This window comes from Aulonocara stuartgranti, assembly GCF_965226115.1.
Source record: "Aulonocara stuartgranti genome assembly, chromosome: 13".
Classification (NCBI taxonomy): domain Eukaryota; kingdom Metazoa; phylum Chordata; class Actinopteri; order Cichliformes; family Cichlidae; genus Aulonocara; species Aulonocara stuartgranti.
Genome location: NC_138949.1, coordinates 9785569 through 9809944, shown reverse-complemented (window position 1 = coordinate 9809944; position 24376 = coordinate 9785569). Strand labels below are relative to the sequence as shown.

Genomic DNA, 24376 nt, shown 5'->3' with positions numbered 1-24376 from the left:
TACTGTACACACGCACACGGGCGCGCAACTCTTGTACACACAGCAATGCATGCGAACATGCAAACAACTTCAGCTCAGAATTCCCAGAGCGAAAGCAAATTCTCACTGAACGGTGCGAGAGATAACATGTAAATATTTTGCCCACTTGCTTAAAATATGATGTTGATTAAGAGAGTAAAGGTTAAGGTTAGTGAAGGGGCAAGGATTAGTAGTATGGACTGCATCTAGGGTTACCATAACAGCCTTGCTGCTGGGACTAGTAATAACAACAGAAGTAATAATAATCACAGACTAATTGATTGAACCCCGCGGCTTCCTTGCAAGAGTCATTTTTGCAAAGCTTAATGCCTCCACTATGGCAGCTAAAGTAATGCATCAGTTGCTTGAATTGCTTTCAAGTTGGTCTTATTACTACAATTCTTTTCAGCTATAAAATAAAATATACTGGAATAAAGTATTTGTCAAATGCTGGAGTTGAATTTTCACTTTGTCCTAACTACCATTGTATTTACCTTATCTATAATTTGGTACCAAGGACTCTGGTTTCTCTGCATGAGATCCTATCATTGCATTGTAGTTTGTTGAATTCACAAAGAAGCCTAGAAGCCCTGAAGGTATATACTGCTACAGAGAGCTATTTGCTCTGCGTCAGCGGAGTATCCTGTCATGGAGAGAAAATCCCGTTTGAAGTATGGCCCCCGTCTTTCACAGTGACGATAATGCTCCTGGCTTTATCATGTCCTCCGTGCAAAGCCCATGTCTTCTCTTTTGTCCGGCTCCCGCTCCCCCACTCCTGCACACCCCCTGGCTTTCCTCTTTTGTGTCACTCTCTGTTACATTGCTACCCATTCACTGTGTGGAGAACCGGTCCAAACCTTATCCCCCCCACACACCCCCAGGCATGCTGGGAAGTGTAGTCTCTGGATTTTGGGGGGTGTTTTTCTAGACCATAAGTGGTCCAGTGCAGTTTATATTGCAAGTCAAAATTAAAAATCATGAATGCTATGTCGAATTTGTTACTTTTTAAATAAGAAACGCTCCACAAAAAAAGGACTATCGTTTTCTGTAAATATTGAATAAATGTGTCTTTTCTTTTTATTTATAAGGTTTTAGGGTTGAATAAATTCTAAGGTAAATACTTAGCATTTTAAATTAGATACATTATTAGTATTCATTCTGCTCTAGCTCTTCCTAAATCCACAGCTTAAATGCAAATGCACTGCAGTCTTTTCCATCCATGGCTTTGTTGGCCTCTCAGAAACCTTAAGCCGGTATCTTAAATAGGGGCCTCTCATGGCATATGCATGTGCAGTATCTTATCTGGTGAATATCACAATCATTCTCTAGGACATCAAATATTTAAACAGTCCATGCAAACAAGAGACAGGAGGGAGGGCATGGAAACAAGCCTTTTGTGTGCCCCATGCAAAAAAACAAAAAAACACACGATAAAAACACTAAATGCACAACCAGCCCTCAATATTTTCATATTCAATGACTTTTGTATGATCCATATGATCCCGACATAAAGAGGGTCTGTGAACCCTCTCTCTTAAACTGTAGCAGGCATATATTACCAGGCTTAGAGCTTGGCAAGCTCCATATCCCAAAATAGATTTCAACAATACTCTATGAGGATGCATTAAATAAATCTCTGCTCAGCTAATCCGTGGAACAGTTCACATTTTTTGAGAGAGACACTCCGGTAGGACAAAAGCACCGCTCTGCTCGCCGCGCCTTCATCTGGGGACAGACACACATAAAGAGAGATATTTAGAGAGAGAGGGGAGGGAATTTTTTCTGGGGAGGGGGGGTAGAAATCCTCCACTAATGTGACAGAGAATTTTCAAAAAAAAAAAAAAAAATCATCATTGTGTGCTCTTGCACTGCAAAGCAGATTCTGTATCACTCCACAATTTTCTCTTTTTTTTCTTGAGCAAGTGCAATAACTTAATCTTAAAGGCAAAACGTGGACATGAGGGCCATTTCGAAACATGTTGTAGATAAATGTTAATCACATTAGCATTTCCCAGACTTCCGTAAATCTCCATAAATAGCATGCTGAGGTTGATCCCTCTTTTTTGCCCATTGAGGCAAAATTACAGTTGATGAATTGCTTTTGCCATGCATGTAGGCTAATGAAAGCTTTGCTCCTGGGCCCTCCTTAACAAAGGCTCGTAATTTTTCCACTTTCCACTAAAATAAGAACCTGTTCCACTTTTAATTAATAGTTTTACCCTCTCCTATTCAGGACTGTATGCATAGTTTCAAATTAATTTTTAGGTGAGGTTTGGTTATTAATACTGTAGAAACAAGCCCTTTTGTGCTAGAGTAACAGGGAGGTAATGTTAGCCTGCAGGTTTGTAAAGAAATTCCTCTCATGTCACCGAACTGCTTAACGCAACTTACGACACTGCTCTGAGACTAAGGCGTTTCATGACAGGTGGCTATTTCACTTGAAGTCAGCACATTTGGTCAGTGAGGCGCAGGGGAACAAAACATATAAGCACCAGAGATTCATTCACATTCAAACCAGCGCAAGAACAGGTATTAATCAGAGTGGATCTGAGTCTGCATCAGGTGAATGGATTCATAACCTCCCTTAATTGCTATCCAGAATTATAAACGGCTTTCCTTGTGTTTATATGTTGCTTAAACATGAGCTCGCTCTATTAATGGAAGTACATATTAGGTTAATAACAAGCAATTAGCATGCATTAAGGTGCATGCCACACATACTTGGGTACTCAGACAGCTTGATATTTCAGAGACAAATGGTTTCATCTCGCCATATGCGGTTATTACTATCCCCAGACACATCTAAGTGTGGAGGCTTTGACATCAAACCCACTCCGTATCCTCTCACAGCTGCAATTTATTACTGTCATAATCACTTGTCTCCCGCTGAAAGGCAAAATATTTCTTTGTATAATGAACATATCTGGAAATATTGTGACATTCTGTCGCCCCTCCACTTTTAACTGCTTGTCTAAGTTGCCAAATGGCAATCCTGTCATTGTGTGTAAATCATTTCTTGTCATAATATTTAGAATGGCTCCCTTTGCGTGAGAGAATATCTGCAGCTTTTATGTGTTTCTTGATAATGACAGCAAATAGCACTTATATTCTTCAGCCGCTGATAAGGAAGGGGGAAAAAAATAAAGCAATAGAGAAGATTTTCTGGTGCAAATCCATTCCCGCTTTGTACCTGTGACTTAAGCTCAAAGGTGGGCGATCCATATGGCAATTTCGTATTTGTATTTCCAGGCTGTCAAAAAGAATCTGCCCTGACACGGTGCAGATGCAGCAAACCAAAGCGGTAGCTGCACTTAAGCACTGTGGGTGATTTCATACCAATTAGTGCAAATCGCAGAGTACTTAAGATTATTGCCTAGTGAGTTTAGCAACAGTTTGGCACCTCCTCCGAAACTGACCCCTCTTAAGTTTATTTTTCCCCAAAGGTTTCAGACTTCTCTGCAGAACGTAAAACTAATTTATCCAGCAGGCTGGGACTTTTCATTTCACCAGTTCTACTTTTTTTTTTTTGAAATATGGCCTCTGGTTACAAATCTGGCTTCCATCTAAGGTCAGCGAAGTCTCCCTCATTTGTAGTAAGGCAAGGGGACAAACTACCAGCGCCTTTTTGCTGCCCCGCTCATCTTGGGGCTTTAGCAGAACTGCTCTGGCATGAAGTAGAGGCTGCCGTCTCCATGGTGACAAGTCACTCCAGCTCCACCAGCTTCAACCAGCACGATCAGCCTGTGAATTGACTGACTTTAAAAAAAAAAAAGAGTGAAAATATACCGTTTCATTCCTCTCCCCCTATTATGTCGTCTGGTGAAAAACAACCCTAATATGGCGCATTGGCTGCTAACACGAATAATAGCTGGAGAATATGCGCTGAATAGCTGCTCTGCTGGTGAAAAGCTAATGGAGGGAGTCTTGGCAGCGTGTCTCTCGCTGAGGAGAGAGAGGGAGAGCGTCAGTCCCAGAGGTATGGATGGTGCTGCTGTGATAGTTGTGAACTCTTCCAGTGTTTATGCGTGAGCCAACAGCCTCCAGACAGAGACTGGAGACATTCTCCACACCGTCTTCCAGACAAGAACTGGTCCCCTCAATTAAATGAGTTAATTTGAAACCATAAGCTTGTCCTTAATTAAGAAGAGCTTAGACATCTCCTGAAATGAAATATCTGAAATGAGCTATATTGACGACATACTATTCCCTTTTGTTCCGATGCCGGGTTCCCCATCCTCTTCCATTTAGTGGAAACTGTCCATATGATATGCAGAGCTCAGTTCGTGCAAGACACAGATAAATGCTTAAGAGAGACATAACCTCAGCAAAATCGTTTTTTTGAGAGGAGTTTCAGTTTCAAAGTAGATCCATTGTGGACTCCCACCACGTCTTCCCTCGCACCGAATTCCCCGTCTGCCTGACTCTGTGCATCCCCGGTGCCAGAGAGAGGAGGATGAGAGAGGAGGAGAGGGAGAAAAGGAGAGAGATTGTGGCATTAAGTAAATAATTTGTATGATAATTCATTACAGCGCAGTCTTTTTCAACTTTAATTGGTCTAAATGAAGAGACATTTCACACCATTTAGATAAAAAAGAAAAAGGAGGCCAGCATAATGAAAAGGGGCCTGCCTATCGGACTTCAGAGGTTTGCTCTAAATGAAAATGTAATTGCAGGCGGAATGGTACAAGAGGAGAGACCCGCGCTGCAGATCCGGGGGTATCTTCAGACAGCCGAGCAAAAGCTAATGACTGAGCAATTTGGAACATTTACTCACCCCAAAGACTCTCATTAAGTCAATCACAGGCTTAGCCGAGACCCACTCGCAGCGTCGGAGCCGGCCCCGCATTTATTCCAACATCAATCAGGAGGGGCCGGCTTCTTCTACTTTCAGAAGCCATGAAAAACGCCCAAGTAATTTATTCGGGATCTTTGAGAGGATAATGGCCAATTATTTGTTTATAACACTGGTTAAATTTTCATTAGGCAGATTAATGGAATATCATGTACTGTCAACACTGGACTGAGGGGTGGTGTGTCAGAGATAAACGGCCAAACAGATGATGTCGCTCTGTTAGTAAATTGGTTTTTCTGCAGCCCTTTTCCTCCATATGAAAATTTAAAGGTGGACAAGGCACAGGGGGTTGAAGCTGTCTCCAACAGGAGTGGAGGCTTAGAGAAGTAGGAGGGGTGGGGGCGCCAGGGGACACTGTGATGAACTTCATCCAGCTGCAGGTTTTCTGTTTTCACTGTTTGGTGGCGATGTAAAATTCCAGCTCTATATTTAGACTGTTTAAATGTTTAAATATTCTGCAAAGTTTTTACTGTGCGCGTTCATTCACATTCACTTCACCCCATCCCTTAAATTACCTATTCTATCAATCATGTGCAATCCATAACCAATCCCCAGGAAGCATATTTCATACAGGCACTATTTGAAATGATAATTCTGGTGAGTTTTTAGAAGGTAACTTTTTTTCTTTTTTTAATGAAGAGAAAAAGCTACTTTCACCAGTGACTGTGGGTGATAGCTTAATCTGACATTATGCAGGCGACACAAGATACCTGTAAGTGACAGTTAAGAGTGAAATGACAACTACAAGGCGGGCGGGCTGGTGATTTGCTGACCCCATATGATGCTTAGAGATGATATAAAGCAGTTTGAACCTTAAGTTGTGCTTTCACAGACCTCTACCTGAAAGTGGTCTGGGGAATTGTCACTTTGAGCGTTGCATATTTGGGCTTCAAGTAACTTCCCCCCCCCAAACGCAAGGTTTTGAGAATTGAGATAAAATGTGGCATATCAAATCTTAATATGCACGCTTCACCCACTAGTGTGCAAATGATGCATCGTGGGTTCACATTCCCAGATTTATGAAACCAGAATTTTAATGACTTTTTTACATATAGTTTGAAAAAAATTTTCACTTTATTTTTTTGTGGAAACCTTATGGTGACTCTCAGAAAAATACGCTGCACTGTTAAGCTTTAACCGCTTGGAGCTCATTTCAAGCTTGAATCTCTTATATCCGTTATACCCACATTACATTATAATTACCTACATTTCAAAGAATTTATCTATCATTTTCCTCCATAAACCTTTACGTCCTCGATGGGACTTCATTTGGACTCCTGGATCGCAATCAGCCAACCTTAGGGCACCCAAAGTGCCTACTAGCTCCCCTATCTAAACAATCATCTGCTGAAGGAGGTTATCGTTGGGCTGGGCTATCTGTCACCCGGCCACCAGCAGCCAGCGGGACACAAGGGCCATTTAATTAGGCCTACTGCTCCTCTCTGGTGTGAAAGACTCTCAGGCCCCTTTGATTCCCTGCTGCTCTCCCAGCAGGAAGTGGTTGGTGATAATTGACACAGGATTTCCTTGTTAACCAGCGGCAGACTCTGTGGATTAAAGTGACAGAGATCTCCAGAAGAAAGTGGGGAGCAGATAAGGGGGAGGGGAGGAGATGCAGGGAGGGAGTGTGGATGGTGGTGCGGATGGGGGGTGGATTGGCGGGGGCAGGAGCTATTTACCGCTCTTGAGAAACCAGGGAGGAAATAGCAATATCAGACTGGTGCGCGGTCCTGCCGCGAGATGTAGCTCCCACTTATCTTAGCCATTTCAGCTTGACTGATCAAAGATTGGCTTTCCTTAAAATAACCTGGGCCCAAGGTTGAGTACATGCTTCCACCCCATGGGTTTTTTTTGGGCAAATTATCAGTCTTTTCCAATCCCCCCCTATGGAGTTGCATGGCTGTTTGTGGAGGACTAGAGAGATAATCTCATTTCATTTGTACAATTATACACTATCATGGAATAAAAGCATATTTGCAAATGACGTAATTTCCCGCTTTGTACCAACTGGGTCACAAGCCTTGACAAAACCATTATCATGCAGACAGGAGAGTTACCCAGTCGGCTGTAGGGCAAAGATGGAGCTTTCAGAGGACGTAATCCACTTTATTTATTTCTAGATTTCCTTTCTGCTTATCTAACTACTACACAGCTTACCAACAGACATTTTACAAGTGCTCATTGGAAGGTTTTACCATCTCTCCTCAGGAGATAAAAGAGGAAGGAGCTACTGTACTCTTTACTTTCCCTGAGTCTTCATCAACTTCAGCTATTCCAACTACTCCACTGGGAGACAGCTTTTCATCAATTCACTTCTGCAGCCATTGTGCTCTGACTTAATAAATGAAGTACATGCGTGCGTGAAATATTTACTCATACACCTGACTAAACACTCCACTCCTTAAATGCCCAGCCTGCCCAAAATGACCCAAGCGTAGCATAAATAGTTGACTGGTCACTTTCAAGTGCTTACTGATAACTGCATGAGGTGATGGCAAGCTTCCAGCCGCACGGCTGGGTCAAAAGCAGGTCCATCATATAAATCAAAGAAGAAATTCCATTCTCTCTTTTTTTCCCCAGCCAATGCATACATGCAGCTGTGGATATGTGAGGGTAAGAGAAAAAGGAAGTTGTTGCTTTATTATTGCAGTAATACCAAAGAGACTGATCCCTGCTGTAATTACAGGTCAGATGTTGATGACGTTGTTTTAGCATCATCGCCACACTAAATTGTGTACATATATAATGTAATTATTTAATCTGTTACTGGTTTTGTAATAGCCTCTAGAGCCAATGGGAAATGGACTGGCATTTATATATGTGCGGCCTTAACGGGTGCACACACAGGATCAGACAAGTTATTTGCCAATCAGAGACCATGAGATGCAAACAAAATGTGGTGATGAGAAGTGGGCGAGTACCGAGAGAAACTACTCTTAACTCAGAGGTGAGCAATTAAAGTGGCCACCAATGGGATCAAAGAAAACTGTTGACTGAGAAATGATGGTTTGGAAATATATGAGAGGGATACATCTGGACTGAGTATCCAGTATTTAAACCTATTTCAGCTTTGAACAACTGAAGCAACTGCCAAAAAAGGATGCATGTGAGAGAAACAGATTTAAATGCAGCCAAGCTTGTGACATCCACTAGCAACCAGCTAACACTAATAATCAATAGGCAATCAGCAAATTCCTTTATGCTTGGTAGGGGAAGGAGCCTGTGGAATTAAACACGACATGCATGGAATTTAAGATCTTTTTAATAATTTGAATTTGAACGCTCATCTGACCAATCAGAATGCAGTTTTACAAAGTGGGTTTTCACCCGTGTGGTTTTTAAAATTTTAAATTAATCCTTGGTGCAGTGTGTTCATGCAGATGTGGTAATAGCACTCGAGTGCAGACCAAAACAACCGCACGAGACCCTCTGGGGCAGGTGGTCACGATGCGGTTCCAAATGAACTCCGGAGCGGTTCGTTTATGGTGAGAATGTAATCCATCCTCAATCCTCAAGCCATAAAATGAACCAAGTGCTCATTTGTTTTGCACAAGTCCAGAACGCAGCACCTTCTTCCAGTATTTACTTTTGTTGCCCCTGCCTCAGGCACATCTGTCCAATCAGTGGATTCAATGTTCTCACAGGATTTTAGTGACACATTTTGGTTTGCTTGGAGTTTTCTCTGAAAAAAAGGGTGGTGGGGGGAAAGCTTTACAGACTCAGCAACTGATTTAGAGCAGAGTAGATAAAGCATGTGCAAAATCAACAACAACGCAGCATAATTGCTGAAGGAGATTATGTTTATATTACACATACTGTATATATTTTCAAACAATTTTATTGTAGTGCACTTTTCAGTGGTTAGCACTCTCACAGCAAAAAGGTCCCTAGTTCAAAACCCAGCTGGGACCCTTCTCTGTGGAATATGCATGCTCTCCCTGTGCCTGTGTGGGTTTCCTACAGGTACTCTGGCTTCCTCCCACAGTCAAGTCAAGTCGAATCAAATCAAGTCTTCAGTCTTCAATCACGTTTATTTGTACAGCACATGTTAAACAACCTCAGTGGACCAAAGCGCTGTACAGGTTGTACAAAATATAAACTATACAAAACAGTCAGTAAATCAATAATAAATATCCACTAAAAAAATCAAATAGAACAAAATAAATAAGACTGTGTTTGTATTTTTGAAAAATCCCAACTGCCACAGTGTGAGAGGCCAGAGACGGGCATGTTAGGTTAATTCTAAACTGGCCATAGGGGCGAGGTAGACGAACTGCGTGTGTATAGAATAAAGCACTATCACTCTGTGATTAAAACACGACTTGTAGTCTAAAGCGTTTTGAGTGATCAGCGAGACTTTAGAAATGCGAGTGTATTGCTTTACTTCCTCGAGTAATACAAAACAAAGTAACGCAAACAAAGAAGAACAGAGTATACGACTGTCGTGGATGTGTAACGACCAGAGTCGTGATTATATTGTGTTACGTACGTGGACACGGATTGGAGACACAACGGCTGAGTGGTCATCAATACTTCCTTGACGACTGCTTGAAGGCCGATGTATACGCGCACAGTTGGTGGATTGTAATGTATAGTCTCCGAGGACGAGCCCACAAAGTCACAACAAATTAGAAGGCATGCGGATGTTCATACAATTATTTAACCCTGTTTATACAAAACATCTAAATGTCAATTTTCGACTACATATAAAATATGGGGAACTCCTCCTTTAAATTTTTCTACAGCATGAGGAGGCCGAAGCACAGGTTGTACCACAGTTCCTGTGTCTTCACAATAAAAGCCTCCCCTTTGGTTTGCTCTTGCCATTTGCCTCACCACAATAATTATAGATCAATACGTATTCCATACCTTTTGTGTAGCACCCTCTTTTTCAGTTAATCATTCGTTTTCTTGTTTTAATGTTAATTATTTCCAATGAACAAAAGGGTTATTGATATATCGTACCATTTCTTTTAAGCTGACAAAGCTATTTTTATGCCACTCGTAAACATTAGTCCTCACAGGAAGCACAATGCTCAAGAATTCCAGCAGTTAGTAATTTACAAAACTAAGCTGTCTTAACATCGTGTCTCATCTAAAGAATAATGAGTAACTTCATAAAGAAATCTCCTCTGTAAAACATTATTTAGTGGGATATGTAGCACTAAACTTTTAAAACCTAATGGGGGAAAAAAGAAGGCTCCTAATCCAGAGTTGATTTTGGCATAAATATGTGCATTACTGATTGGCTAAGCACAAGTCAGGTGAAAAGTCCAAGTGTTTAGATGCAATATTACAAAAAACATGCTGCACAGAAACTTCGCATCACTGTCCACACCTTCTTATCTGTGCTCCCTCATAGGTACTGTATCTTAACCATGCTGTAAGACTTCAATATGTGAGCATTAACACGCTTCAAGGTCCTTGATTCCTCTTCAGGAATTACTGTGTGGCAACCTGGAGGAGAAGCAGGAGATTTGTTCCCTTCAGTCTAAAGTAAATAGGATAGGCAGAGGGAGGCAATCACATAAGCAACACTTGCTTTGCTATCAAGAAAACACAGCAGTCTAGATTAAGATTTTGTCATAATCAAAATCATTGCCGTTTAAATTAATCTGCAAGCAGATAAACTCTTTAACATTTCCCATCCTCTGATGGTTTCCCAGCGATAAGGGAAAGTTCACAGTGTTTTGAGCGTCTCGCCGCTTCTGAAAAGTGGTCCTCGGAAACAATAAAATCTGCAGTGGTTAGTAAATGAGCCATGAGGATTGAAGTGCTAGTGTGGCCTGGGCAAAGGCAGCATGACACCATTCACACAGCAGCTTTGCTGAAAGAAAAGGGAACAGACCCCTATAGCTAATCCAGATTCACTGAGTAGCACGTGGTTTCTTTAGTCATCTTAGTGTTTCTCTTTAATGTTTCTTGTTTACTTAAAGTGACAATCTTGATGGTTTCCTACATGCTTGTTTGATTTGTTTACTTGGACTGCAATCACCTGAGAAGCTGTGGTCAGCAGTCTGTGATGCCTTTCCTTCGATTAAAACCGTTGCCATTTATTTGTCTGTCTATATATTGTGGATTTTGCTCCTTTCGCCAAATGCTGAATTTATTTTATTTCAAACAAAACACTCACCATAGAGTGTGCCTGAATTAACTTGTGTGTACAATTAGAAATCTTTTTTGCAGTTAAAACCAGACGGCAAAGGTTTAGAACAACAGAAGGGGAAAAAACAGACCTCTGATGAACTTGATACACTTAGAGCCGCACTTAAGTTACGAAATTTTGAATGATCAGATGGAAAGAATAATAACTTATTTAGTCATCATTGAATAACAGAATATTTACACGGTTAAAAGGACTCCTGTAAAAAAAAAAGTTTATAAATAAGTGAGTTTGTGTTCAGTAAACCCGTTCAAAGAAACCAAATCATTAGAGCCACTGTTTATTTATGTCAGCTTTCTGTTACTTTTTTTTAAAGCTTTAATTAAAAAAATGTTCTAATTTGCAAGTAACAGACTTTAAACAGTGGTCAAACATGCCAAAGTGGTTATTTTAGCCACAGCCATAACTGTATGATCTCCGACTTTGTTTGTGTTTTTTCTTGGCTACTTCATAGCCAGAAAGAAAAAGGGGGTCAACTTCTCATCTTTGCGCAGCCATGCAGCTAGACATTGTGTTCTAATCTATGAGCGTCAGTCTTAACCTCGTTATTAGTATAAAAAATCGAGCTTCTTTCCAAAGCCTTTGTTGCAGTGGAATATGTTTTACAGAGATAGGGGGGGGGGGGAGCCCCAATTTCCTGCAGGGGTCGAGTATTAATGTATGAACTGCTCCTCTGGGACGGCGTGGCTCGCAGCAGAGGTTGTCAACTTCTCCTCTGGCTCATTTTAGATGCATTTCCACTTAGCTTTAATTCCATGTAACTAACATAAAATCCATATTATGCAGATTGATATTGTTTGGTGTATATTTATATGTTTCTAATTGTTTGCTTGCGTATTTATGAATGTGTGTTTTTTCCCAGTGTTAGCTTTGAATATGGGTATAACTATTTTCAGACACTATTATCCAATTATAAAGAGTACAATGGCCTTTTAGGCAGTGCTTACGTTGGTTTCTGGGGGCAGATTTCAATTTTTGTGTTAGACCACAATGGGTGGAGCAAAGGAAACACAGTTTCTTTGTCTACCAAAGAGTCTAAAAATAAGTTATTAAAGTTATATTTCTGGACTTTGATGTAAGTTGGCAACTTTAGCTTTTCGATAAGCTACTGTAGGTTTGTTGTAGCTAAACCGCTTGAACGGACCTCTGTAGACCCTGAAGCCATATCCGGTAATGATGGCAAGAAAAACATTGCCATATGTTTTTCTTATTTTTTCTTTGCCATTCAAGTTTGTCAGTTAGCTTCTGTAACATGTAATGTATAAGCAATCTTACCAGATGTCCAGCATGAAGGTAAAGTGGAGTGTAGTTTTACATGCTTGTGGCTGTGGGGAGTGTGTGTGTAGAGTGTGAACACAGGCCTGTACTGGTTTCTTCTCTTACTTTAGTGGTTCAGTCGTTAATAATTGGGCTGTATTTTGTTGCGATCGTCTTTGCAGGCCTACTCAGAACTTTTGCTTTTCCCTCAGGAGCAATAAGAAACATGGAAATCATTCTAAATCGCTGACCGTGTATAGGTCTGAAAACTCTCTCTCTATTCAAATTCAGTCAATTCTAGGGAAAGCATCTTTTCAGCAGAAAATAATGATTCTCTTCACATCCTGGATGAACCACATCACTCAGTGGATAATGATAATGTCACAGTAATTACATATCTTGTGTTAAAATATGCTTGAAACATGAAAATATAAAATCACTGACACTAAATCAGAAGCTAACTTGTTTGGATGCCACTATAGCTCACCTGAAGGAACAGGTGACCTGGGTAAGACCCAAAGTCCCTGCTATAGGCTCCTGGGCTGTTTCCTGCATTCATTGTTTCAATAAACAAGAAAAGTAAAACATTAAAAACAAGCAAGGAAACAGAAACTTGGATATTTAGCTAGCTCAGTAAAGTCCAGGAAGTATTGGTCAAAAAGCTTTTTATAAGAGTGATGCCATAAAGAGTGAGAGTGAAGGATAACATGTGTTTTTACTTTTAACAAAGTGTAGAAATGTTTAACAAAGAGAGTTACACAGTGTGTTAAGGTTAACTAGATGACCACATGCGTTAAAAATGAACTTATGATGTTTCTTTTATTTAACACATCCGTTTTAAGTGTGGTTGTTTGTAGCTAGCTGGCTAAGGACATAGCGTTGATAGCATATTTCAAGTCAAGTCAAGTCAAGTCAAGTTGGCTTTATTGTCACTTCAACCATATACAGTTTAACAGTACACAGTGAGGCGAAACAACGTTCCTCCAGGAACCAAGGTGCTACATGCAACATAAATTTACAACATAAATTAACAGAAAACTCTAAACTAGCTAACTAAGAGGCCCTTCGTGAGTACTACCTTTATACTTTTTTCTAATTAAAGGTTGGCACTTTTAAATTTGAACTTTAGCCAGCTGTAAATTTGAACAATATTCAAATTTGTAAATTTGAATATTGTGTTATTTTTATAGTGCCTTATGTAGAACCTGTGACCGTGAGCCAGATCGCTATGAAAGAGCCAAGTGGTTATAAAAATGGATGGATGCCAAAAACCAGATCAGTCTTGCTCAACCAACTAGATTATTTATTTAGATCATTTCCATATTGTGGGCAGCACTGAGAAATATAAATGAAAGCTGTTTTATGTTTTATGCCTTTAAACTTTCTAGATATGGATTAAAGTTATTATAGACAACTAGAGTAAATCAGGAAAACTTAGCAGTGTGCCACATTTTCAAAGAAGTTCTTCAGAGGACAGAAAGGAAACAAACTCAGGGGAGGAGAAAGACATGACCTCTCTTGGCCACACCACCTTGGCCAAAGGATTAACCAAACAGCGGCCACTGACAAACATTCAGGAAATCGAAACCACATGCTTGAAGGGACGTGTACTGAGGTGCTTATTTGTTTTTGCTAAATTAATGGGGTCTAATTGATAATGTCATTACATCATGAGAGGGGCACAGGGAAGGGCAGGGGTAAAAAAAAAATCAAGGAATGCTGCCCATCAATCCTTTTTGAATACTTCAGATGCTGGGCCTACCCTAAAAGATTACGATCTGTCCAGCTAACTAGGTGCAGACCTGGTTCTAACCTATTGCTGCACCCTGTCCGGGATATGACACCAATGGCAACTGCAGATCTTTCACAGACCGAGGTATTTAGAAGGCCTGAAGTGGTAATCACTTATCACATGCAAGCAACTGTGGGGATACACCATGCTTAAAACATAAGAATGAATAAAAGTTGCAACAACCTTGGCGCTATATTTCAGACCAGATCCCAAAAAAGCAAAAAATGTAAGCTTTAGTAACAAAGTTTGGTTGGAAGTGTGTACAAGGCATCTGTTAGCCCCATTGAAAGATTTGGCTTGGGAACATAAGTACACAGACCAAATGGCTGGAAAAAATGAACTGAAATTAGAAAAAAAGCAAACAATGCATTCAAACCATTACAGATACAGAATGAGACAGTTTGGTGGTAAATGTCAAACATAATTAGAGTTTACAACACAAAAAAGAGTTCATGACAAGCTACGTCTGGTATTTATTGAGCAGTGCTGATAAAAAGTTTGAAGAACTCTGTCATCGTTAATATTGTGAAAGTTTAACTTAGATAATTTTAAATTCACAAAGCGCAAATTAAAGGAAAATGTCCACATGGTCAATAATTCAACTGCGAGCTTGACAGGAGGTCAGTATCTGCTTACAATCTACACCACTTTGTGTAGTTTAGATCTCCAGAGCAAGTGCAGCTGTGGGAGAGAAGATGGTGGCTCATCTGCTGTACAAGTGATTTAAGAGACAGCGAAGGGCTTTAGAGAAGGAAAACAAGTTCGTTACACTTCCATACTTGCATATCACTCCCCAAAGACCTGTCAGCAAAGACAGTGGAGAAATGAGCCTCATCCTCTCCTCAAAAAGTTATTAGGAAAAGCCCCAGGGTGGACATGTCATTTACAATTCCTACCCCAAGACCCTTGACCTCAAACTCTCTGGGGTCACTACTTAATTTCAAACAGTTTGCGTTACTCTGGTGCTTACCAAACACAAGTTTCAAGCTCTCTCCCAAATAGCATAAGCCGGTTTTTGTGCATGTATCTGTGTAGGTTGCAGGGGTGGTGTGATGGCAGATGATTACAAATGTCTCCGTTCTAGCATAATTGGATCACGCTGACTCAGAGCTTATTGAACAAGATCTTGGTTGTTTCAAAGCAGATGGATTAACAATTAAATTTGTTTGGTAATTCCATGGAATACACCTTGAACAGAAAATAAGACGCATTAACTTGAATAAATTACATTCTTCCCACAGGGAATATCATTAGCGGGGAATTCCTTCTTATAGCCTCCCAAAAGACTTTGTCTTACTTTTCATCTTTTTAAATGGGGAGGAAATGTCTACAGTGGGGTGCTTCTCTTTCACAACGCCCTGCATGTCGCAGTTCGCATTTGCAAAGCGCTAATCTGTTTTACAGTAAATGCTCTGGAGGCATAACCTCTTGTTTTGCAGGAGCTATTTTCTATGAAATATCACAAAGGTCACTCAAATACCTTTCACAGCTATAATTAAATCATGTTTATTATAATATTTATGTTTATTTTCAGTATTTCTTTATGATTTTCTATTTGATGAGTAGCACTAAAGTGCGTCACCACAAAAAAGTTCCTAAACATATTCCATTAAATACTGTGCAGAAATTCAATTTGAGAGCACGTCATAGCCACCATAACTAAGACCATGATTAGAGTGCAATGATTTTTGTCATCCATGCATCATAATTTGCAGGTGGCACGATGCCGTGGTGGTTCGCACTGTTCTGCTCATAGCAAGAAGGTCTTGGGTTTGAATCCCATAGCTGCCTGGAACCTTTCTGTGTGCATGTTGTCTGTGTGGGTAGTGTGGCTTCCTCCCACAGTCCAAGACATGCATGGGGTTAGGTTAATTAGTGCTTTTAAATTGTCTCTCAGTGTGACAGACTGGTGACCCGTCCTTAGTGTACCCCTCCGCTTGCAGCTGTGTTAGCCTCCAGCCCACCGACAAGCCTAAACTGAATAAGTAAAAGTAGATTAATGATGAACATAATAATTAAAGTCAACCTCAAGATGAAAAAATTATCAAAGCTCTTAATCTGATATCAAAATCAGTGATCCATTAAAGATCCTGGTCAAACTGATAACATGGTTCGTCATTAAAGGGAAGTCAGACCTAATGGTTGATGTGTTTTTATGAGGAGTGAGGTTATTAGAAATGCGCTGGACCTGCATGCGAGCAGTACCTTTCACATTAACATCAACCGGCAAGCCATTAAACTGGTGTAGAGCCTTCCAACTTTGACTTGGCCTGTGACTCACCAACTGCATAGAGATAAGCCCCACGCTCAATAGAGCCAAACCTGCACTTAGGATATTAGCCTGACAGACGGAGATAATTTGTCAAAACCTTATTTTAAAGCACTATGAATGTCATCCTGTGTTGCTGCTCTTAATTGAAATGTAGTTTGCTAAGCAAGGAAATATATGGGCACACATGGATGGTGTTGGCAGAATGCTTTATGGTAATGGTAACCACACCTGGTTAATATTAGCATTCTCCTTACTGTGTACTTTACATACCTCAAGTCAGTTTTTCCTTTGATTCAGGAAATAGCGCTAGTTTTCTGATAACTGGGAGGAGATAACGGAATTTAACACGTTATTTAAGTGCAATGCTATTTCTGAGAGATAACTAAAGGATTGAAATAATATTGTGATCATGATTTATAGCTGGCCTCCTGAGGTTAGTCATCTGCAAATGATTCAGGCTAGGGGACTAAGCAGCTTCATGTGGCTAAAATCCTCAGAGAAATTTATTCAAAGAGGATAGTTGGAAACCTAACAGCTGCAGCAGTGGAAATAATTTACATTGTGTGTAATCATCTTTTGGAGTCTTCTCTGTCAGTGCAGTTGCTTAGTTAGACCTGGTGACTGCCATCTTTGGATTTCTCAAAGAACTGAATTGCCTACCTATAAAGGTAAATGCTTTGGTGGTTTAAGCTCATTAAGCACATGAGCTTGCATCAACCTTTGCAGATACATGCACACAGTATCTTCCAATATCGTTGGTTGATATTAGTTTGCCCTGCCTCCCTTTAGTGAACCTTGCCACAACCCCGGGCTCCTAAACCCACTTGTACATTTTAGGCCTTGATAATAAACCAACATCTGCAGAACTTACAAGTGCTTTACCAGAGTTAATTGAGTAAATTGAAGCAAGCTGTAGAGCAGTGCTGATCTATGATCCCCTGTTGAGGGCCCAGAAGGGAGACAACAGATTTACTGCGGGGACAGTGGGCGGCCTTTTGTTCAGGCCCTGGTTCATGGGAAGTTTGAGGTCAGTCAGGATTAAAATATCTTAGGGAACAAATGGAGTAATTTGAGTGCAATATAGGGAGCGCTCTGCTCAGTTTTGACCAAGAATCCAGGTGTGATTTATTTGATTTTAATCCCGGTGTCCTTTTTTTTCTCCATCTTTTTTAACCCCTTTCTTATTATTTGGGATTTATAGATAACATGAAAATTGTTCCTTATTAACAAGCCTTTTCGTTCTGGTTGACATAGTGAAGAAAGATAGAGTCATGCACATGAACGTGAATAAATACCAAAAGGGGAAATACCTGTTTATGAATATATCTATAATTCCTCATGGGCTCACTGAAGTGCCTTTAAGTAGACTATCCAGATTTATGATCCACTGCAGGTGCAGATTGAAGACACAAGTTGGTTAAACACTTAATTCAATGGTGACTCAAAACTCTTTTTACTTTCTTTCCACTGTTCACGCCCAGCAATCTGTGCAGTCATAAGAACTGGCTAAAGGTGTGCTAGCATTGCTAACAAGTTTGTTATACACTGCAAAAAAAACCCTCTCTATGGTAAGAGGACAGGAGATATGTTAAGTAAGCATGCGTATCAGATTCATTTGGAAGGGTGCGTAACAATTTCAGTTACCAGGGTCAAGAGTTTGATCTGCAGCCCGATTTTCTCCCGAAGGAAAGAGCCAGGTGGCTAAGGTGGTCCTTTCATACGGTGATTGTGTTAAATTGAGCATTAAAGGGAACCACTCAAGGGCCCTAGTAAAATGTGAGTGAGGAGATGTGACTGACATTGATAGCACCATAAAAGCTGAGTGTGCTGATACTCAGTGATGTGTACATAAACCCTACAACCCCTTAATGTTTGTTTTGCCTTGTAAGTTTTTAATGATGTGTGGGCTTAAATTACCCACTTGCTACTTTTATTTTTCAGCTTTTTGTTTCCCCCCACAGAAGTTTATTAGTCAGAAAGGTTGTAAAAATGGCAGCACTGAAAAACCATTTCATTTTAGTGTAATTGAACATTTACCATTTGGCTTTCAAAATTCAGATAATTGTGGATCTTTATAGTTTACTCCCGATTGGCTGGAATGGCTAACAGAGTTCTTAGAGTGCATCAGAGCCAAGTGACTTGGAAGAAGACAATGGTAAGAGGATTTTAATATGGATATGGATTTTATATGGATTTGAATTGGAAAAATAAAGGCCTCGACCATGTGCTTCTACTGATTTCTGCACAGCCTGTATAAATGTTGACGTTAAACCACCAAAGATGATTCATGTTCCTGCCCAAAGAAAGGCTCGCTATTTATTTTTCATCTCGAGTGATGAATTTACCCATTTAAAATATTTCCACATTTAGATCATCAAGTGTGCTCCTTGATTTTCAGTGATCATTTGCAAAAGTGAAACACTTCTTTATGCCGTAAAAGAACTTTGGCATTGTTTAAAACAGTTTTTTAGGGGCATTTTGAAGTTTTTAGACTTGATGACCACAAAGACTAATGACCACAGATGTCAGTATGGTCACTTTTAATCAGAACCTTGTCTTAAAAAGCCTTTTTTCCTCCTCAATATGTCCAAGAAGATAAGTACAAAGCTGTTTGAATTATTTTATGAAGTTACATTCACTTTGGCTGGTTGCAGGAAAAACAAAGAACATGCAGCTTGGCTGACCCAATAATGTTCAAAGACACTTTTAAACCCACATCAGTATTTTTTATGTGTTATAGTTAGAACCATTGTAATAAAATCCTGTTCAGGAGTTATTATATATGCTCATGTTGTTAGAAATATTGTGTGCATTTTACACCTTGGGTCTCTCATTGTTCCTTTTTTTATAGTAAACAGAGTCACAGCCTAAGCAGTCAATAGCAACTAAACTGGTTAACAATTGGTTGTATTTAGGTTATAGTCCTATATAAAAGCAGTTTTGCTGAGCACCTACAGTTTTGCATTTAAATCACCATCCTGCAACAAATATGTCACTATTTGTGGAGGAATTTCTGCATTTCTCTTTAATATGAATTTCTCTGTAAGCAAACAACAACAGATTTGTGATTTTTTGCTGATTTATCACAGCTAATCACTGCATTACCAAAGATTACATGTAATTCCCAGCTTGACCCTATTGAACTGCAAATTGATACCAGACTGACAGCAGAATCATTCTGTCTCATTGCTTTTTTATTGAATTTTTGATGCACCAAAGTAACTTTGGAGAATGCAACTTATACATTATAGTAGGGACAGACCTGATTCGCCATGATTGTTACCAGCCCCTCATTCACATATTTATAAAGTGGTCGTTTCTAACCCCACTGTTAACATCTGTACCTTAAATTCTCAATGCACAACACTGAACAGTGTACACACAGGACCTTTGTATGTGCTAATATGACAATAGTTTTAATACATATACTTTTGTTGACTTTTAACTTTTCAAATAAAGTGGTTGAGAGAGAGCTAATTATGTGCAACTGTGCTGCACACATTGGCTGCTAAACAATATTTACAACAGATTGCTGCAAAGTCACATTATAATGCACAAATAGCCTCAGCTGGTGGGGCAAATTGCCCGTTGGCATTTCCTAAGTACATTCCACAGCAAAGCATCTCCCGATTCTTGGCTGTGTCTTTAATGTAACTAATAACGTCTGTTAAAGGTTCCCAGGTCCAGGTGAGCCATCATAGGTGAGGATAGTTAGCATGTGGCTGTGAAGAAATGATCCATAAACATCCTCTGCGGTATGTGTTTGATATATATTTGGCTGATGCTTCTGTGTTGCTATGTGATTTGCCCAAATCATCTGAAACAGATTATTCACTTCAGTGGTTCTCATTAATGGATAATGTAAAACATCCGCAGCTGTTTCATTGGTAAGGAAATATTTCTATTTCCCAGAAAGTTCACACAGCTCAGATAAGAAATACATGTAAAGAGACATTGGGTTTATCTAATTCATAATAATCAAATTACAGTTGAAAGAGAATTACTCTAATTGCATCTCTACTCTCCCTTGGACACACAGAACGTCACACATACACACTCTTGCACGCGCAGACAGTCCCATCTGTCTAATAAGGACATTCACAAGCAAAAATAAAGCATATGCTATTATCAGTGAAGATGATTAAACATGTAGCCTAAATCTGGCTTCAGTCCCAACTTAAATTTACAACCAGATCTTTTTCATGTGCCTTGTTACAGCATGCAAGTCTCATTAACTTGCCCAAAATACAAAGGCCGTGTTCCCTATGCCAATAAATTTCCTCACGATTGGACCCATCAGACAATTAGCCGTGTTGTATCAATGGGCTGCCAGCCACAACGGCTCTTGAAAGCCTTCACGCCCAGACGTGGCCAAAAATTGACTCCGTGCCTCCCTCGTGCATATACAGTGGAGTCAGTGAGCAACTGCATGACGGCTTCACAATGGGAAGGGGAGGGAGTGACTCATACGGAGCAAAACAGGCCGAGAGAGAGAGCAAGGGAGGAAGGGTGGCAGGGGGAGGAGGGAGGGAGAGAAATAGTGGGCCAAACTCGTTTTCCGCTTGATGGGTTAGCTGCAGAGAATGTGCCTTTACTAGGTAAATGATTAAGGGGGGTGGGAGGGGGACCTATGCTGCTCTTCTATTATGTACTTCAAAGGTCTCCAAAGGCAGGTTAAATGAAAAGCAAATGTGTTGCCCTGCTGCTCAAATACCTCAAATGTTTTAGCAGGTGCAAACAATGAAGAGGTGGGCAGTGACAGCAACGCGCTGCACCTTGCTTGGGAATTGTGGATCTTCCTGTTTAAGGAGACAGATAGTGTCCGATCAGTGATGGGTGAGACGGTGTCTGGCGCTCTGAGGGAGGTCGAGCTCTGCTCAATATTCTCGCCACTGTGACCTTGTTCTGACACACAGGTGGAAAGGCAATTGGGTGCAAGTGATGTATCTGAGGTGCTGGAGATTGAGATCTCTTGGTTTACTTTGCTGATTTATTGCGCAAGGTAATAATAGCGACATTATTCTGAGGTTGACGCCAGGAGGGTAAACCAAGAATGGGAATACCCAAAGGCTTCTGCTGAAGGCCTTGTTTCTAGCTTTCATAACTGATTTGGTTGTGTAGCACACAGTTAAACAGCAAACAAATTATTTATGCATTGATTATTAAAATTATTATTAACATTTTTCTAAAGTTTAGTCTGTTAAATGTACTAGTTATTGTCTGCTCAAACATCCAGAAAACAACAAAAGAGGCTGAGGAGACAATAAAGAAGATGATTTGGTTAAAAAGTGAAGGGTGAAAAGCCATCTTCTCGTGTCGATGAAAAGATGTCCCTTTATGTCTAAATGTGGTTGAAAAGTGAAAACAGATTCAACGCCTCCTGCAAACTCCTCAGATGACCAACAGATTCGAACCTAGAAGTTTTTTGCTTTGAGACGGCAGTGCTAAGTGCTGCACCGCCATGTGGGAACAATAAGTTTTGCTGTCCACGGGCTCATACAAATAAGCTCAACACGCAACACACAATGAAACTGAAGCAATCTTCTTTTAATATATTGAATCATAAAAAGCAAAAAAATATGTTTTTATATTTTTTTTAAATGTAGCCACAACCAAATAAAATGCCAATCAACATTGGATAACAAAAACCAGACGCACATTTGCATTTTTGAAACACAGGCTAGATGTGATGTAGATATATACTACACGTAGAGCCTCTATATATATATTTGTGGTGCTTAGAGGGATGTTACTATTATTATCAAAAACTTATTGAAATACCCAAACAGATAAAGTTTTCAGGTTGCTAATGACTATCTATCTATCTATCTATCTATCTATCTATCTATCACTACTAATAAAAACAACAACAATAATAATAATACATTTAAATGTATAGCTGTTAGACTGAATACTAAAACACTGATACAAAAGGGCACCAGTTACATAGACTCATAGCTGTGAAACCTAAGAGCAGAATTCAATTTTCAGGAGTAGTTTAAAAGATCAGTTGAGTTTGAGTTCCACGGTGCCGTTTATGCCTTCAAAACTATTTGCACAAGTTAAAATGTATTCTAACAGAGTCATTTTGAACAACCTGGAGGCCTAATTGATTTTATATGAAGAAGGATGATTGAGGTAAATAAGTGTTTACCAGTCTAACTACCTCTAATGATAATAAACATCAGCATACTGTGATATGAATTTCTAATATTTCTGTCTGTTAATAGCAATAACAGAGATGTAAACATTCATCTGGGTGTGCATACTTTGTTGTCTTAATAGCATCGCAATCTTGATTGTTGCAGGCATGTAAATGAAATCCCTGTTGTGGATCCTTTCAGTGAATCGACTTGCTCTCTGTTCACCTGTTCCGTATCAGCGAGGTCCATTACATAATCACACCGCCAGTGATTACAGGTCTCCTACTGGCAGAGCAATTACCCCGACTTGGTCATTATCACCTCAAGACATCATCTGCTCTCACGTATCGGCACAGAAAACATAGCTGTGTATTAGTTAGTGTTAGGTCGCTAAGTGTTCGCTGCGCTAATGCGGCAAAATGAGTTCATTATAAGAAGTGTGAGTGTGAGAGATGTAAGCGCTAATAAGCACATTTGTGATACCTGTCATTCTCCCGTGTGTGTGCAGACTTTTTGGAGGGGATCGTGCAAAAACCATCGCCGTTTAGGGTCACAGGAAGAAGAAGGTAAACGGCGGTATGACTAAAAAAAGACAGAAATGAAAATTCAAATTGCTATGTTGACAACAAATGTCAGATTGTGCTTAATTATACTGAATATCAGGGCAACAGCAAGTTCATTTGACAGTATTTTTTCTCATTTTTTGAATGAGTGAATTAAAAATTGTTTTATGTTTGTTTTACGATGATTTAATGGTCCTACTTTGCCACATTTTAAAGTTTAGTGTTTTTTCCTCCACTACAATTGATATGTCACACCTGTGGTTTGGAGTTACTCTTTTGTTTCCAATTTTACATTAATTTGTCAAATTTCTTTCAAAGTGCACTTGCCATTTATTAGATTTACCCTCAAACTGACAGGCAGACAAACGAAACACTGACAATAATCCAAAATATTCTTCTCAACGTGTTAGTTCAAAAATATTTTTTCACCCATAGTAAAATTCCATTGTAGAGTATTTCACATAGTAATCATACTTTCTGTGTATTTGTCATCATATAACCAACAATCTTTGTCTGTTTCTGTTTATGACATGATAAATACAAACTCTTCACTTGCACTGTCGGTTAGTCTAGAGCGATTTGTGAATCCATATCCAAGAAGTGCAGGTGTTGATTAATCCTCAGGACATTTTCCTGAGACATTCTTTCATTTGTATTGACATTCTTGCGGCTGCCTAGCGAGCGGTGGGGAAATGAAAGCGCTGCCATGGTATTTTGGAGGCCCCTCAGAAGTCATACTTACATGGACTAGCTGCTGTGATGGCCTACATTATGGAGTTTATGGCCTGTGGGGGTCTGCTCCCACTAGCCCAACAGGACTTTGGGATAAATGCCTGTCCCCGACTGGCTCCCCAGACTTCTCGCCTCTAGTTTACTCCAGATGTCGTTACGTGCTGTTCTAGCAATACCCACGAATATTATGCATTACTTAAAAATGAAATAAAACAAGGAATACATTCATTAATAGCCTGGCGTCATCTTTATGTAATAGTATTTCATATTCTACAACAATAGAGTACTCTAAAAGTCAACCATGGCTTGACCCAGTCAGCAAAACCGCAGCTCGCCCACTTCTTTGCCCTCGGAGCCGGACGCAAATAAAGGAACTGCCCCTGCTGCCTGCCCTCGTGGAAAGTGGTGGTTTTATTGTGGTTATGTTCTCTAGCAGAGCAGTAATGAGTCCCATTGCTCGGCGCTGCAGCTCTGACACGGTGTAACTGTGTTACACTGTGTTTGACTCCGCAGACAGTAAGAAAAGAATTTCATGGTGGTGGTTCAGCCACAGATAAAGACTCCTTCCTCATTAAAAAAAATAA

The 24376-nt window shown here is 39.9% G+C and overlaps 1 long non-coding RNA gene across 2 annotated transcripts in view; it reads left to right on the top strand.

Annotated features, from left to right (window-relative positions):
* The window catches only part of LOC309720936, a 92693-nt gene that overhangs the window by 15569 nt on the left and 52748 nt on the right, over positions 1-24376 (top strand). The window contains exon 3 of one of the 2 annotated variants that reach the window (XR_014280608.1): positions 23006-23063. The exons of the other annotated variant lie outside the window; for it this stretch is intronic. This is a non-coding gene — a long non-coding RNA (uncharacterized lncRNA). The remainder of the gene's footprint in view (positions 1-23005; positions 23064-24376) is intronic. 2 annotated transcript variants of the gene reach the window in all.